The sequence below is a fragment of the Jatropha curcas genome, chromosome 3, assembly GCF_041381405.1.
Source record: "Jatropha curcas cultivar XTBG-Jc1 chromosome 3, XTBG_Jcur_1.0, whole genome shotgun sequence".
NCBI classification, from domain to species: Eukaryota; Viridiplantae; Streptophyta; class Magnoliopsida; order Malpighiales; family Euphorbiaceae; genus Jatropha; species Jatropha curcas.
In genome coordinates, this window is record NC_143153.1 from 25,343,647 (window position 1) to 25,361,793 (window position 18,147).

Below are 18,147 nucleotides of genomic sequence, written 5' to 3' on the forward strand. Positions count from 1 at the left end.
GTACAAAAATACTACGAATGGTAGCTGTGCAAATGGAAATGGTAAAATTAAGTTGATAATTGAGGCTAAAGTTAATTTATGGGTGTGGGATACTTAAATTTTTTTTTTTATTTTTTAAAATTTAAATTTAATTCATTGAAATATTAAATAGTCGCTCTTGATAATTGCGGCTAATATTTTTATTTTGGTAAATAAAAAATAAAATAGGAAAGCTTTGGATGATTAGATTAATACCCTTCTCACATTCCTTACTCCGTCTTTTGACTCTGTCATTCTCTCTTTCTCTAATATAATAAAAGCAAAGAAACTTTCTCTCTCTAAAACCAGAGCTTGTAGCTCATCCTCTAATGGCAGCTCTCAAACCCGAACTAAACCACCACGTTTCTGTGTCTTTTTGAGCACCGATCTGGACAAAAATGAAAACCCATTTCTCTCTTTTGCATATCTCTCTTTCCTTTCTCTCTCTGCAACTACAACTTGAAGCTTCACCAGTATCGCCACCTTTTATCTCTACGAACAGAGATACCCAAAATCTTATCAACTTCAAAAACTCTCTCCCCGACTCATCTCTTCTTTCTAATTGGTTTCCTAACCAAAATCCGTGTACCTTTAATGGAGTTAAATGCCAAGAAACAAACAGAGTCTCTTCTGTGGACCTCTCCTTCATTTCTTTAAATACTGATTTTCAAACAGTGGCTGCATTTCTTTTCACTCTTGACAAGCTTGAGATTCTTTCTTTAAAATCATCAAATATTTCTGGTCTCATTTCTTTCCCTTCCGGATCTAAGTGCAGTTCATTTTTGAGCAACTTAGATCTATCTTGTAATGCTTTATCAGGTCCTATCTCTGATATAGCTAGTTTAGCTTCTTGTGTATCCTTGAAATCTTTGAATCTTTCTTTTAACTCACTTGATTTTTCTTTAAAAGGGAAATCTAGTGGGTTAAAGCTTACCAACTTGGAGTCTTTTGATCTTTCTTTTAATAAGATTATAGGCACTAATGTAGTGCCCTTTATTCTCACTGGTGGCTGCAATGAGTTGCGTTACTTTTCCTTGAGGGGAAATAAAGTTAGGGGAGATTTGGATTTTTCTAATTGCAAGTCTCTAGAGTTTCTTGACGTCTCTTCAAATAATTTCTCCATGGTTGTTCCTTCATTTGGTGATTGTTTGGCTTTGGAGCATCTTGATATTTCTTCAAATGAGTTTTCTGGTGATCTTGCTCGTGCAATTAATGGTTGTACTAAGCTCAACTTTTTGAATGCGTCTACTAATCAGTTTTCAGGTTCAATTCCAACGGTTCCAACTGGGAATTTGCAGTTTCTTTATTTTGGTGGCAACCATTTCTCTGGACAGATTCCTCTGCATCTCATTGAAGCTTGTCCAGGTCTTGTTGAGCTTGATCTTTCTTCAAATAATCTTACTGGTTTTACCCCTAGTAGTTTTGCTGCTTGTACTTCATTGGAATCTTTTGATATATCTTCGAACAACTTCTCTGGTGAATTGCCAATTGATACTCTTTTGAAACTGACTAGTTTGAAGAGTCTTGATTTTTCATTTAATAAGTTGATTGGTGGTTTGCCTAATTCTTTGTCAAAGCTCACCAATCTGGAGTCTTTAGATCTGAGTTCGAATAATCTATCTGGTTCTATCCCTACTGGTTTGTGCCAAGATCCAAGTAACAACTTGAAAGAATTGTTTCTTCAAAACAATTTGTTCACTGGGTCTATTCCTGCTAGTTTGAGCAACTGTTCTCATCTTACATCACTTCATTTGAGCTTCAATTATCTCACAGGCACAATCCCTTCTAGCTTGGGTTCGCTTTCTAAGCTTCGTGATTTGAAGCTTTGGCTTAATCAGCTCCATGGAGATATCCCACCAGAGATAATGAACATACAAACCCTGGAGACTTTGATTCTAGACTTCAATGAGTTGACCGGAGTTATACCTTCTGGCATAAGCAACTGTACTAAGCTGAACTGGATCTCATTGTCTAACAATCGGTTGACTGGTGAAATTCCAGCATCTATTGGAAAGCTTTCGAGTCTTGCTATCCTTAAACTAAGCAACAACTCATTTTATGGCAGAATCCCACCAGAGCTTGGTGATTGTCGTAGCTTGATTTGGTTGGATCTTAATACAAATTTCTTGAATGGTACGATCCCACCTGAGCTATTCAAACGGTCTGGCAACATTGCTGTGAATTTTTTCCCTGGAAAGAGATATGTGTATCTTAAGAATATGAAGAGTGAATGGTGCCATGGCGAAGGTAATTTGCTCGAGTTTGCTGGAATCAGGTCAGAACAGTTGGATAGAATTTCCACTAGGCACCCCTGTAACTTCACTATAGTATATGGAGGTCATACACAGCCTACATTCAATGATAATGGTTCGATGATCTTTCTTGATCTTTCATACAATATGTTGTCTGGCAGCATTCCAAAGGAGATTGGGACTATGTCCTATCTTTATGTCTTGAATTTGGGTCACAATAATTTCTCTGGTAACATTCCAGACGAGCTAGGGAGTTTAGACGGTCTTAACATTCTGAACCTCTCTAACAATAAGCTGGAAGGGCAGATTCCACAGTCTATGACTAAGCTCTCATTGCTAACGGATATTGATATGTCCAACAATGATCTCACCGGAACGATTCCAGAATCTGGTCAGTTTGAAACATTCCAAGCTTCTAGTTTTGCCAACAATTCAGGCCTTTGTGGGATACCACTTCCGCCATGTGGAGCAGGATCAGGTTCAAGTGCAAATTCTCAGCATCAGAAATCTCATAGGAGGCAAGCATCTCTTGTAGGGAGTGTGGCAATGGGATTGTTGCTTTCGCTCTTCTGTATCTTTCTTTGATTATAGTTGCTGTTGAAACAAAAAAACGGAGAAAAAAGAAAGATCCAGTGCTTGATGTCTATATATACAACAATTCACACTCGGGGATAGCAAATATTAGCTGGAAGCTAATTGGTGCACGTGAAGCATTTAAGGGATAGAGTTGGTAAAAAAAATCATTAATTAGTCAAACCGTTATGAATTCTTTAAATCAATAAATTTAACTCAAGTTGATTTGCATTCAGTCCTATCGGTAATTGTAACAAATTAGTCCTGAACCAATGCGATTCCCGAATTCTGTAACTTTCTATTTTTTTAATTAAATTGAATATAATTTTTTAAAAAATTATTGTAATTTATATTTGTATTGTTTTAATTTAAATAATTTACTTATTTACTTTGGATTAAATTATGAAAAATAAAAATATAGATTCTTTTTTAAATTCTCAAATATTGAACTAAAATATTAACTAGCATAATTAATTATTGTAAGTAAATTATTCTTATTCAATTGATATATTTAGTTTTTTTTTTATTTTTTCTTTGAAATTCTAATATATTTAAATTAAATGAAGTATAAGAATATTTAATCTTAATGAAATAAATTTTAGGGAATTGAAGTTAATAATCTCATTGTATTATTTAATTAATTTTTATTAACTATGACTCTATTATAACTCCATTAGTTTTTTTTATACAATAAAACTATTTAATAAAAACTTTATATTTATTATATATTAACTATAATAAAATCTTATTAATTTAATTGTAACTCCATTATTTCATAAAGAACATTTAATTTTTTATTTAAATATAAAAGATATTAATTATAATAAAAAAATAAAATGTCATATTATCATTTTCATATTCTAACATGTTGCCACATAAACATTTAGATTTTAAAAATTATATATTTATATAGATACATAGATATTTGAGGAAATTTTTCTCTTTCTTTTTTTTCTTTTTTTTTTTTTTTTTTTTTTTGAAGTCTTGAAAGTTTTTATTGATCTATTTTGAAAAGTAATTAAATGATCCTTATATTAATGATATTTTAGATTGTTTAATTTTTTTTTTATAATTTTATTTTTGAGCCAAATAGATAAAGCTAAGTCTAAATTGAAAGAAAGTATTTTAGGGACAAAAATATTACTAACACACATCAACCGAAAAAAACAACATAAAATTACTAGAGGGCAAAATCGCGGCCAAAAGTATCAGAATAAACTTCAAATATCATATCAACATTAAATTAATTAATTTTTATTCAATAACATGTTCATAAAAATGATAATCTTAGCCGAATGCTTAAAGTATTTATTCAAACGGCTCCAAACACCAATCTAATATTAAAATGGGCTTAGGTTAGAAAATAGACTTAGGTCTTTATAGACAGCAAGATCCTAAGAAAGAAATAACTGAAGTAGGATAAAGGCGAGATACTAGGAGATATGGCCAGATATCTCTCGCCCACTACTCGCACGGTATAAAGTGGCGAAGTTGACTCTAAGAGAGGGTTAATTACTATTTAAACCTATGGTAACCAGTATCTAGGGACAAGGATTATTGACGAACCAATATATCATCTATCAAACTGGTGCAGTGAGCGTGGACTAAAAAAGAACTGTAACACCTTATGTATACTTGGTCGCCTAGCTTGCTTTACCCAATATTTTAGAAAACTCTCGACGCAATTATAGAATCAACTCCCACACCTAAGACAGGGCATGTTGGTGCAACAAGCAACCCAGCTGAAAAACTAATGCCCATACCCCCGGACATTTCAGCCCTGGACCCACAAGCAGCAGCATTACTCACTCAGGCATATAACGACTTCGCAGTCGTGCTGCAACGGTTAATGACAAAACCAATCACGCAAATCCCTCCCGACAATAGGCGTCGCGTCAATCTGGCAGCAGAAGAAGAAGACACTACCAACCGAGCAACTTGAGCAGACGCGAAAGAGGAGAAATCTTCTTGGCACACAAAGAAGCAAAATAAAACCTAGATGCACGTGTTGTCTACTCCATTGCTCGAGAATGTAGGTCACAATGACAAAAAGAATTCCGAGCAAAGACGTTGCAAATCCTAAGAGACTTCCAAGAGACCGGAGATAACTCTAACTTCAAGCTGCGAAATGACTCGCCTCTAGCACCGGAGATCATGTATGTGCACTTCCCCTATAAATTCAAAGTGCCAAACTTTGAAACTTATGATGGGACCACTGATCCTAGAAGTCATTTGGCAAATTTCCGCGTGGTGATGCACATCCAAACCACAGTAGATGCCTTGTTATGCTGAGCTTTCCCTATAACCTTGAAAGGACCAGCCAAGTAATGGTTTTACATGTTGAAGACTAACTCCATTAAAAATTTTGCTCAATTAGCAGCTGCATTCAAAGCCTGCTTCATCATTTGCATACCAAGCAAAAAGATTTCTTCAGACTTGATTGACCTGAAAAGGACAAACGGCGAGTCACTCCACGAATGTATCACCAAATTCCAGAAGCTCACCATGCAGATCGAAGATCTCAACACCGAAGTTGCCATCAGTGCAATGGCTAAAAATTGTAAGTATAGTTAGCTTTTCGACTTGCTGAACATTGACAAGCCTTATTCTTTTGCAAAACAGATGGCCCAAGCTAACAATTTCGCTCGATTAGACGAGGCACGACTAAGGTACTACTTCCAAGCTCACTCCATAATCGTCAAAACCAATTTCCCCCTAAAAAAAGGTGTTACACCTAGCGGAGACATCAGGAAGAATGGTTGAGTGGCCCATCCGATTGGGGGAATTCGACATCCAGTATGCACTCTCCTGGCCCTGAAAATATAAAACCTAGCAGATTTTATAGCAGAAATGACCATGCTAGAGACACAGAACATATTAAACACTCACTTGCACATGTGGAAAATGCATATAGATGGAGCCTGTGGCTTAGCAGGTGTAGGAGCAGGGATCATCCTAGAAGGACCAAGCAGAATACGACTCAAATTTGCAGTGCGGTTGGCTTTCCCTTGCACAAACAATATGGCGAAATATGAAGCCTTGATAACTGGTTTAAATTAGCCATGGAAGTTCGACTGGCGAAGATCTTAATATTCTTTGACTCTCAGTTAGTGGTAAACCAGATCATAGGAAAGTTTGCAGCCAAAGAGCCCTCTATGAGCAAATACCAAACCTTAGCCAAACAATTGCTAAGCCAACTAGAAAAAGAAGGAACCACTTGGGAAATCAAGCAAATCCTTGAATCAGTAGTAGCCAAAGCCATAGCCAAAAATGAAGAAGTACCTACAAGGGTCCTGATAGAAAAAAAGATAAGCCCAGGCATCAAATGGGGCGAAGCATTTCCCATCAATGTAGAACCTATCTAGATGACACCCATAATAAAACACCTAGAAACAAGTGAACTGCCTCCTGAGCTGAAAGAAGCAATAAAGATTTCCAGGAAAGCATTAAATTACTCCCTTGAAGGAGAGACACTGTACAAGAGATCCCAATCACACCCATAGGCGAGGTGTCTAAATGATGAGGAAGCAAATTATGTCATCACAGAGGTGCACGAAGGGCTTTGCGGAGCGCACGAAGGGACATACGCCAATCTCAGAAAGATATCCTTACTCAGGTGTTACAGGCCTACTATGAAAAAGGATGTGCATACCTATGTCCAGGAATGCATTCGATGTTAAAAGCACAACAAAGTACCGAGAAAGCCGACAGCTGAAATGCAACCTATTAGAAGTTCTTGGTCCTTCACCCAGCGGGGCATAGACATCCTCGAACCCTTCCCAATAGCGACGAGGCATAGGAAGTTTATCATAGTAGCAGTAGACCATTTTTCCAAATAGATAGAGGCAGAGATTTTAGCAACAACAATGCCAACGCGCATCATAAAGTTGTTCAGAAAAGAAGTCCTATGTCGGTATGGAGTCCCAAGCAAATTAATCACTAAAAACAGCAAGCAGTTTGACTACTCAGCCTTTAGAAATTTTTGCTCAGACTGATGTATAAATCTACACTTCACGTCAGTAGTCCACCCTCAAACAAATGGGCTAACATAAGTAACAAACAAAACTATCTTGCATGGTATTAAGAAAAGGTTAGAGGAGGCAGGATCCAGCTGGGCAGAGTACCTAAATAGTGTACTTTGGTCCTATAGGACTACACTTAGAATCTCTAGAGATGAGACACCCTTCTCAATAATGTATGGCGTAGAGGCGGTAATCCCAATTGAAATCAGAATGCCGAGTAGAAGAATACAGTCCTACAGTGATGACCACAATACCGAGTCCTTGAGAATCGATCTGGACTTAGCCGAAGAAAAGAGGAATTAAGCATCCATCAAAGCGGCTGCTCGACAACAACAAATGGTAAAGTATCACAATAGGAGGGTCAGAAAAAGGACTTTTGATATCGGCGACAACGTATTGTAGAATCGGGAGATAAAAGCAAGATCAGTAGGAGTTGGCAAATTGAGCCCTAATTGGGAAGGTTCCTATGAGATCACGCAAAAAAGGGGACCAAGTGATAAGTGTAAATTTTATAGTGTTTTTAATATAGTTTTTATTAGAATTTTAGTAAGTTTTTACTTCTTTAATTTAATTTTAAATCACTTTTAGTATAATTGTGTTTAAAAGCTTCCTTGGTCTTTAATCCGCTTGATCTAAGAGAAAATTGCAGAAATTTGGCGCAGAAAAGAACTTTAGAATGCAAGGCACTCAGCTTCTAGCACGCCCAGCCCGTGCTGGAAGGCACGCCCGTGCTAGAAGCCAAGTAAACCAAAGGAGAGACAGAAGAGAGCACGGCCAGGGTGTGTCAAAAGGCACGGCCGTGCTACAATGGGACCAGGGCGTGTCAAGCATAGCACGCCCATGGCAACTCTAGACAGACTTCCAGAGAAGAGCACGCCCTGCCTGTGCTCTGTAGCACGCCCGTGCCTCAGTACTTCACTAGCCCGTGCTACCTAGCACGCCCCGTGCTTCACTAGCCAGACCTCCAGACTACAGCACGCCCAGCCCGTGCCATGAAGCACGCCCGTGCTGCCCAGGCGGAACCAGCGTGAATTTAACACGCAAATCAAGCCTTTCTCACATGGGCCGACTTCAGGGAGTTTCCTAAACACACTAAACAAGACCTGGACCTATTCTTGAAGAAAAAGGAGTCCTAATCAAGAAGAAATCAAGAGCCTAAACAGTTATGATCTCCTATAAAGGATTTTGTGCTAAATAAGGATTCTATTTTCCTAAAAGGAGTCAGACTTGCTTTCAGGATCTCTATATAAAGGGAGGAACTTCTCATAGTAGGGGATCTCGTTTTTTGTGCAACACTTTACATAATTCTCTTCTTCTCAAAGATTTCAAGCTTCAAATAATTGTGCTAAGATTCAAGGAAGCCATCAACATAGTTGTGATATAGTTTTTATTCTAAACTCTTCATCTTGTTTCTTTCTTTATTATTGTCTTTAAATATAATGAATGATTCAAGTATGATTGAGCTTAATTTAATTACTATGTCTAGCTAAACTTTTATACTAGGGATTTGATGTAATTTAATTCGATTCCAGCTTATAATATTAGATTTATTTTTCTTTGTTCTTGTTATAACTTATTATTGTGCTTAAGGCTTCCAGGCAGAAAAATTCCCCTGGATTGAATTATTTCAATAATCACATTCGGGAGAAGGGTTATTGATATGAACAAGGTAATAATTTACTTGAGAATAATAACTTGATGTGGAAACTATATGGTTTGACTCAAGGGGGGCTTTCATAAGTTAATAAAGTATTAAGTTGTGAATTCATAAAACAACCATAAAACCTAATGATCTAATTCATGTTTAATTTCACTATTAAGATAGGTGATTAAATTGGATTAGAATAGCTAACAATAAATCGGGAGAGCTTGTTAGTAACCTTAGGGTTGTTTTCTCCTACTTGAACAATTAAACTTGATTAATGAACTAATAGAATAAGCTGGATAGAATTAAATGAAATCAAATTCCCTAGTAGCTTAATCCCCTGATTTCTTTTCACCTAAATTTTGTGTTTGATCTCTTTTACTTTGAATTTTATTTACTTTACAGCGAATTCCTTTTATCATCGTCTAAATAATAATAGGTTAACATAATTTTGGTAATTGATAAACAATCCCTGTGGATACGATACTTTCTTACTCTATATTACTTGTTGCGATTTCGTACACTTGCGAAAACAGCTGTCACCAAGCACCTTCAAAATCAGACCCTTTGGTGGCTTCGAGCTTCCCCAGACTTGGAACTCAGACAATCTGAAGCATTGTTTTGTGCAAATATCGAGGTATTAGATAAAGGCTAGGTTTTTTTTTTCACTTATCCTTGTAAAGCCTGTAGGAACAAGATGTATGGAGGAAAGCTTAGGGGCTCAAGGCTTAGAACAACTAAAAGGGGTTTGCAAAGCTAAGTTTTTTCCTTAGCTTTTACAAAAAAAAAAAAACATTTACATACCCAGATGCTCACAAAAATAGGGCCGAGCCCCTACCAAGTACAAAGCTCAAAAAGAGCATCATAAGGAAAAAAATGCGTAAATACAAATAGGGCTAAACCCTATCAACTACAAAGCTCGAGGAGAGCATCATAAGGCAAAAAATACCTAAATGCAAATAGGGTTGAACCGCTATCAACTACAAAGCTCGAGGAGAGCACCATAAGGTAAAAAATCCCAAAATGCAAATAGGGCTAAGCCGCTGTTGCCTATCAAAATAAAAAGCTCGAAGAGAGCATCATAAGACAAAAAAAATGCCTAAATACAAATAGAGTCAAGCCCCTATCAACTACAAAGCTCGAAGAGAGAATCATAAGGCAAAAAATGCTTAAGTACAAAAATAGGGCCGAGTTCCTAACAACTACACATTAAAAGTGGAAGTAAAGATAGCACACCTCAGAAAAGTATATAGATAAAAGGCACTTCAATAAAACATAACCATCTATACATTGTTAGAATTATAGGAACCATTATAAAGTAGGCTGGTCCTCACCCGTAGTAGACACAGTTATATCCCCAACACTGCCAGGGTCGACGGACACAACAAGTTCATTGGTGGGAAGGACACCAACCCCCCCCCCCAAGAAGTATCCTGGATGACCCCATGGGGTCACCTGCCTTGGTCCCTTCCTCCTCCTCCTCGTCCAGATTTTGGATAGGATCAATTTGATTAATAAAAGCCCAATCCTTATCAGGAAATCTAACTCGAATCTCGACGATAATAAGGTCAGATTGATGCAACAACATATCATTTATAGAATGAGTTGCCACTGCGGCAGCATCCTCCACCCGAGCCAAATCTACTCTGAGCTACCGAATGGTGACGGCATCCTCCTCAGCTGCTTAAGTAGCTCCTCCACCCGAGCATTAAGTTTGAGGAAGGAATCAAGGGGAGCATCCCTCTCCTTAGAGAAAGCTTTGACCTTATCCTCAAGCTCCCCAACAAACCGACTGTGCTCCAAAGTCTGGGTCTGGATAGAATTCTCCAGCTTCTAAACCTTGGCTTTCTCAGCTTTCAAATCCTTCGTCAGGGAAGTGACCAGTTCAAGGGATTCCCTTACCCGACGACGAGTATCACTGTGGGCACTCACCAACTAAAAATGGTCAAAAGCATAAGGTAAGGTTAACATTCAGAAAGGGAAGAAAAAGTTAAAAAGAAAGACACCTATAAGAGCCTACTATTAATTGGTCAAGGAAGCACTCTTCCTGCAAACCTTCATGGTGCACCAAGTGCACCGGGAGAAGGCACTAGGCCGCCAGGGTCTGAGCAACCTGGCCGCTGCTCGCCGAAGCCTCCTTCCAAAACTTCCTCCTCATAGCTTTCCAAAGTTCAAGCCCCCTCTCGGTAATAGGCGAGTGCGGCTCATCATCACCCCCTCCTCCTCGCTACCTCTTGTTCCTTCTTCTGGGCTAAGATGATTTCGAACTTGCATCTTGAACAACAGGAGTTCCAGACTCCTTCTAGGGAGGATCGGATGCAAGGGGATCGAATTCGAGAACACCCTTTAACGGCACAGTGACTACCACCTCAGAATGCCTCAGGCTGGTGCAGGGTTCCGAATTGCCTCCTAGATCCTAGCCGGAGCGAGTGGCTAGCAGCTAAGCTCGATCTGCTACTAACCGGGCTATCATCTCCTTGAACAATTTGGGAGCCATTGCTGCAAGAAAGAAAAAAGTTAAAAGAAGCAAATAAGTACTAACGACAAGAAAAACACTCAAACCTGACTCACCCCAAGAGCCCTTCTTCTTCTTTGATGGACGGACGAAGGGCCCAGAGGGATGTTAGCATCCGAAAGAGGAACCAGGGGAGGGGTTGAAGGCAAACCTCATCAAGGTTTTTACTTGGCAGGCCTCAATTGGATCTAAAACTGTGGGTCCCGTATATGTATAGCACAACCCAAAAGGGGGGGTGAATTGGGTTTTCAAAAAATATTTTAGATTTCAAAACAAAACATAGAGTTCTAAGTGCAGCGGAAAAATAAAGAACTTGTGAGAATAGATAATGAATTAGAACTTTCTCACAATATTCTATTGGTAAAACAGAAAGACTATGCAAAGTGCAGCTATAAATTAGAACTGCTTCACAATGTCTTATTCAATATTAAAACTTCTTTATGACGGAAAGCTATTGTAATTAGAACTTCCTCATAAAGTTTAGAAAATCATATAAGACTGTGTGTGAGACAATTATTGAAATTAGAACTACTCCACAGAGCTTTAATCAAGTTTAGAAAAACTAATTAGAAACCCAAGTAGTGAAATATACTGTAAATAGAAGAACAGTTTAGAACTTGATATATTCACTTATCAGAATTCAAGAGTTCTAATATTCAGAAAAGATAAGACTTATTTCAGTTTTAGAATATTAAATCCATTAACACTTTTAGCATTTCTAAAATATAAACAGAAGTGTAAGTAAAGTAGTATCAAGCAAAACTTCAGAAATCAAAAAGATCAACACAGTGATTTATAGTGGTTCGGCACTAACTCGCCTACATCCACTCCCCAAGACTCATCTTGAGATCCTCAACTATGTTATCTCTTTTCAAGGGTAAGAGACAAACCAACAGTACAAGGCAATAGATCAACACCTAGATGTACCCTTTATCCCACTAGATTTTCCAAAGGTTCTAGTTAACCTCAACCCTTTCTGTTTTTGGCAGAGTGCAGAAACTCAATTCAAGACATTAGAATCTCTCTCACGGAGAAGGTTGCTTGATAACCTCTTTCACAATAGCTTCTAACCTAAGCTATTACACAATTGTTTATCAAATAAAAACCTGTCTACTAAAGATTACAGAATCTAAATAGATAAACAGAAATGCAAATATAAGCACAGGAAAAATAGTTTTTCAAATTAGAAAATCGTTTAGAACACAGAACCGTTTTTCAAAAGTAGTTATCAAAATTCTTTTCTCTTTTAAAGATAAAAACGTGAAGTGTAAAGATGAAAAGAAAAATCGGGGTAGAGAGTAAGTTTTGAGAGATAAAGAATGTGATCAATAGGTGAATACTCTTAAAACGAAAACTCTTTCTTCCACTTAGTTCAAAGCGTGAAAACACCTTTTTATAGAGAGATATGTGACTCTCGTTTTTAGAAACTGGATATTTCATTTTGAAATCAGAATATTTGCTTTCCTTATTTAGAAGATACGAGAATCTTAGTTACTAAAAACTTTGTTTTATCCTTTTGGTAAGAAAATAAGAAATGATCTTCCTTTCCTTTAAACATAACGATTTTCGAAAGCATTTTATTTGGAAAATATTTTTCAAAAAGATTTTACTTACTAAAACAGAAAGGAATAAGATCTTTCTTTGTTTTAGGTAAGAGAATAAATTAAATTTCTTTAGATCTTCAAAGAGAATTTCCGAAAAAGAAAGCATACGATTTATTACCGAAATCGTTAGAGATATAATCTCTTTTAATTTTAGATAATTGAATCATTTTGATTTCTTTTAAAGGAATTTCGAAAACAACTATGACGAAAAGATTTATTTTTGAAGAATCTAATTTTCGAAAAATATTTTTGATGAGAGAAAGATTAGTTTTTGTGCTTATAGATGAATATTCTCTCTATCCTACAATGTATCCTAGCTGCCTAATCACTAGGGTCTTCGAATATCTTCACATATTATGGATTTTTGTAGGACTTGCCTTGTTCGTTTTCTTTCCATAAGAATTCTGCATAAAATAATATTAGCACAAATAATATAATTTAAATTTATTTGTTTTGTTTTAATCATCAAAATTCCGAGATTAGAATTTGACCCTTGAGCCAACAAAAACTCCAGGAGCCGTCATCTCAGGAGAACCCTGACTCCAGTTTGAGGGTATCCCAAACCCTCCTGGATGACCAATAAGAAAAAACTTCTCTTTCCACTCCCCTTAGTGGATGAGCTCTTAAGGGGAAAGAAGTTGTAATTAGTTCGAGCAATGAGGTGAGGATGATTCTCGGCTCTCCTCCAGATAAAATTGAACATAGTATTCAGCTAGCGTACGTTCAATTGGAAGCTCGATTGATCAGCTAAAATGCTGGCTCCCAGTATCATCCGGAGACTGTTGGGAGTAATCTGACCAATGGTTACCCACCATTTATTGCAAAAAGCATATATAATTCCTTGGAGGGGAAATTGCTCCCCAACTCGGCAATCCTCTATGTACATAAGTGTTCGGGTCCACCTCAGCATTGGCCCGCATGTCAGAAGGGGGGATCCCAATCCGATACTCGTTCAGGATCAGATAGCGAGCATGAATCCCTTTCAAATCATGCTCGGTCAACATAGTGCTAAGATCTCTAACCCGCACGTTCTCTTTTCGAGGGTGAGCGGCTTCTCCTCCTGAGCGCGATAAGTCAGCAACTTCCCTTCGAGCAAGAGGCCTTACCTTAGTCCTCTGAGGCTTAAGAGACTGCTCTAGGGTGGTTTCATCTTGCAAGGTAGGTATTGGTGGAGCTATACTAGACTGAGGCACAAACGACGTCCCTAGGACCCTATATGAAAGAGAAAACTCCTAAAGTCTCCTCCTAATCAGATTGATCTCGTCTTCAAAGTCAGAGTCAGTGTCTATGGCCTCCAAGATAAGATTATCTACCTCCAAGTTGAGAGGCTCATCCTCGTGGCTGGGAGACTCCGCTGGAGCCTTACCCTTAGTTTGCTGACTAGAACTCATTGTGGAGAAACAGGCAAAAGAAATACAAGAATTTAGTTCTGAGAAAAAGAAGGCAAAATATCTGGGCAACGATGGGAAGCAACCACAAGAAGTGAAACAAAAGTATTAAAGAAAAACCCCTGAGAAATAGGTGACACCTTTATAGTCTCCCAAGCAAAGCGAACCGTTACAGGAAGCTAAATCGTCACAGCAAATGAAAAGTTGCTATTTCAATATTACAAAAGATTAAATAATCGCCATCAACAAAGCAGTTAGATGTGTATTACCCCGTGAATAACTGTTGGGTCTTAAGTCTATGATTAAGAGGCTTAGAAGACATAATGGAATCGAACCTGGGTCTGAACAATACCATCCACATCCACAAGAGCATTGTTGTTTGATGACCCGAGCAAAGAGCTCGGAGGTAATGGACTCGACATAAATGTCATGGTACCTTCTGGGGGGGGACATTTGATCTAATAGACACCTGAACCGGCAAGATCCTAGGAAACAAATAACTGAAGTTGGATAAAGGTGAGATACTAGGAGATATGGCCGAATATCTCTTGCCCATTATCCCCATGAATGGTATAAAGTGGCGAAGCTAACTCTAAAAGAGGGTTAATCACTATTTTAAACCTATGGTAACCAGTATCTAGGGACAAGGATTATTGACAAACCAATATATTATCTATTAGGTCCCGTATATGTATGGCACAACCCAAGAGGGGGGTGAATTGGGTTTTCTAAAAAATATAAATTTTAGAATTTAAAACAAAATATAGAATTCTAGGTGCAGCAGAAAAATAGAGAACTTGTGAGAATAAATTATGGATTAGAACTTCCTCACAATGTTCTATAGAAAGACTATGCAAAGTGCAGCTATTAATTAGAACTGCTTCACAATGTCTTATTCAATATTAGAACTTCTTTATGACGAAAAGCTATTGTATTTAGAACTTTCTCATAAAGTTTAGAAAATCATATAAGACTGTGTGAGAGACAGTTATTGAGATTAGAACTGCTTCACAAAGCTTTAACCAAGTTTAGAAAACTGATTAGAAACCCAAGTAGTGAAATATATTGTAAATAGAAGAACAGTTTAGAACTTGGTATATTCACTTATCAGAATTCCAGAGTTCTAATATTCAGAGAAGATAAGATTTATTTCAGTTTTAGAACATCAAATCCATTAACAATCTTAGCATTTCTAAAATATAAACATAAGTGTAAGTAAAGCAGTATCAATCAAAACTTTTGAAAAAAAAAATCAACACAGTGATTTATAGTGGTTCGGCACTAACTCGCCTACATCCACTCCCCAAGACTCATCTTAAGATCCTCAGCTATGTTATCTCTTTTCAAGGGTAAGAGACAAACCAACAGTACAAGGTAATAGATCAACACCTAGATCTACCCTTTATCCCACTAGATTTTCCAAAGGTTCTAGTTAACTTCAACCCTTTCTGTTTTTGACAGAGTATAGAAACTCAATTCAAGACATTAGAATCTCTCTCACGGAGAAGGTTGCTTGATAAACTCTTTCACAATAGCTTCTTATCTAAGCTATTACACAATTGTTTATCAAATAAAGACCTGTCTAATAAAGATTACAGAATCTAAATAGACAAATAGAAATCCAAATATAAGCACAGGAAAAATAATTTTTCTGATTAGAAAATCGTTTAGAACACAGAACCGTTTTTCAAAAGTAGTTATAAAAATTCTTTTCTCTTTAAAGATAAAAAAACGTGAAGTCAAAAGATGAAAAGAAAAACGAGGGTAGAGAGTAAGTTTTAAGAGATAAAAGATGTGATCAATGAGTGAATACTCTTAAAACGAAAACTCTTTCTTCCACATATTTCAAATAGTGAAAACTCCTTTTTTATAAAGAGATCTGTGATTCTCGTTTTTAGAAAGTGGATATTTCTTTTTGAAATCAGAATATTTGCTTTCCTTATTTAAAAGATACGAAAATCTTAGTTACCAAAAATTTATTTTATCCTTTTGGTAAGAAAATAAGAGACGATCTTTCTTTCCTTAAACATAAAAATTTTCGAAAGCAATTTATTTGAGAAATATTTTTCGAAAAGATACTACTTACTAAAACGAAAAGATAAGATCTTCCTTCGTTTTAAGTAAGAGAATAAATTAAAATTTTTTAGATATTCAAAGAGGATTTCCGAAAAAGAAAGCATATGATTTATTACCAAAATCGTTAGAGACATAATCTCTTTACTTTTAGGTAATTGAATCATTTCGATTTCTTTTAAAGGAATTTCGAAAACAACTTTTTGACGAAAGAATTTATTTTTAAAGAATCTAATTTTCGAAAAATACTTTTGATGAGAGAAAGATTAGTTTTTGTGCTTATAGATGAATTTTCTCTCTATCCTACAATGAATCCTACATACCTAACCACTAGGGTCTTCGGATGTCTTCACACACTATGGATTATGCAGGACTTGCCTTGTTCGTTTGATACTTTCCATAAGTATTCTGCATAAAATATTATTAGCACAAATTATATAATTTAAATTTATTTGTTTTATTTTAATCATCAAAATTCCGAGATTAGAATTTGGCCCATGAGCCAACAATCTCCCCCTTTTTTATGATGACAAAACCAATAAATTCAGCAAACATAAAACATGTGCTCCCCCCAAATTTTATGCATATAAGTTCAAAGCATGCCAAAATAATCTTAATATTAAGCGAATTTAGAACATGTATTATGCTCCTCCTGAATAGATGCAATAAAACTATTTGAAAGATTTAGAACTAGAGAGTCATTTTAGAAACTGATTTTAGAACTAGCAAAGATAGACAAGATATTCTAAGTTCTAATAATCAGAGCATATGGTCAGAGCAAAAGAATAGAATAGAAGCTGATATTAGAAATAGAACAAAAGATCTTAAGTCGAACCTGTAGAGTAGACGTTAGAATAAGAATCTAAGTTCTAAAACACTCAGTTCATCATATAAAAAATATAGCTCGCCAAAATAGAATAGAACATGTAGATAGACAAAACAGATTAGAAAATAATAAATAGACAACACAGATTAGAAAATAATAGACACTAAGATTAGTCACCACATAACAGAGTACGTACCAAAATGTCACCAAAATATCCAAAATATCCTGCGTTCTCCCCCTTTTTGTCATCATACAAAAGGGTTAGAAAATATCAGAGCATGATAAAAAGAAAATTAAACAGACCAATATATCCTAAAGAAAATGTTCATAACACAGAAATCAGAGAGGCTTGGGATTAGTTCTAAGTCTCTTAGAACTTCTTATATTTTGAGCAGGAGCGGTTTCGAAAGAGCTTTCTAGCCGTTTAGAAGAAGGGTGCAATGGGGGCTTTCTTCCATCAGTCTTATGTTTACCCGCAGTGTGCTTGACTTTCTTTGGTTTCTTTGAGGTAAGAGTGTAGGGTGTTCCTTTAACTTTCAGAGTAGCTAATTTTCTTTCATTTACACCTTTCATTCTTTCCAAGGACTCAATGAGAGACTATCTTTCCTTAAACATAAAGATTTTCGAAAGCAATTTATTTGAGAAATATTTTTCGAAAAGATACTACTTACTAAAATGAAAAGATAAGATCTTCCTTCGTTTTAGGTAAGAGAATAAATTAAAATTCTTTAGATCTTCAAAGAGGATTTCCGAAAAAGAAAGCATATGATTTATTACCAAAATCGTTAGACATAATCTCTTTACTTTTAGGTAATTGAATCATTTCGATTTCTTTTAAAGGAATTTCGAAAACAACTTTTTGATGAAGGAATTTATTTTTGAAGAATCTAATTTTCGAAAAATATTTTTGATGAGAGAAAGATTAGTTTTTGTGCTTATAGATAAATTTTCTATCTATCCTACAATGAATCCTAAATACCTAACCACTAGGGTTTTCGGATGTCTTCACACACTATGGATTATACAGGACTTGCCTTGTTCGTTTGATTATTTCCATAAGTATTCTGCATAAAATATTATTAGCACAAATAATATAATTTAAATTTATTTGTTTTGTTTTAATCATCAAATTATTAACACCCAGGTAAGGTACAAATTTATAAGTATATGACCATAGACAGAAGATTGGAATAACAATTCTTAGAGGAATCTTATACTTGAAACGTTATCG

General features: G+C 36.2%; 1 pseudogene; it reads left to right on the forward strand.

Moving 5' to 3' along the window:
• The first annotated feature begins 239 nt into the window (after positions 1-239).
• On the forward strand, positions 240-3,180 carry LOC119371103 (systemin receptor SR160-like; annotated as a pseudogene).
• The last annotated feature ends 14,967 nt before the right edge of the window (positions 3,181-18,147 follow it).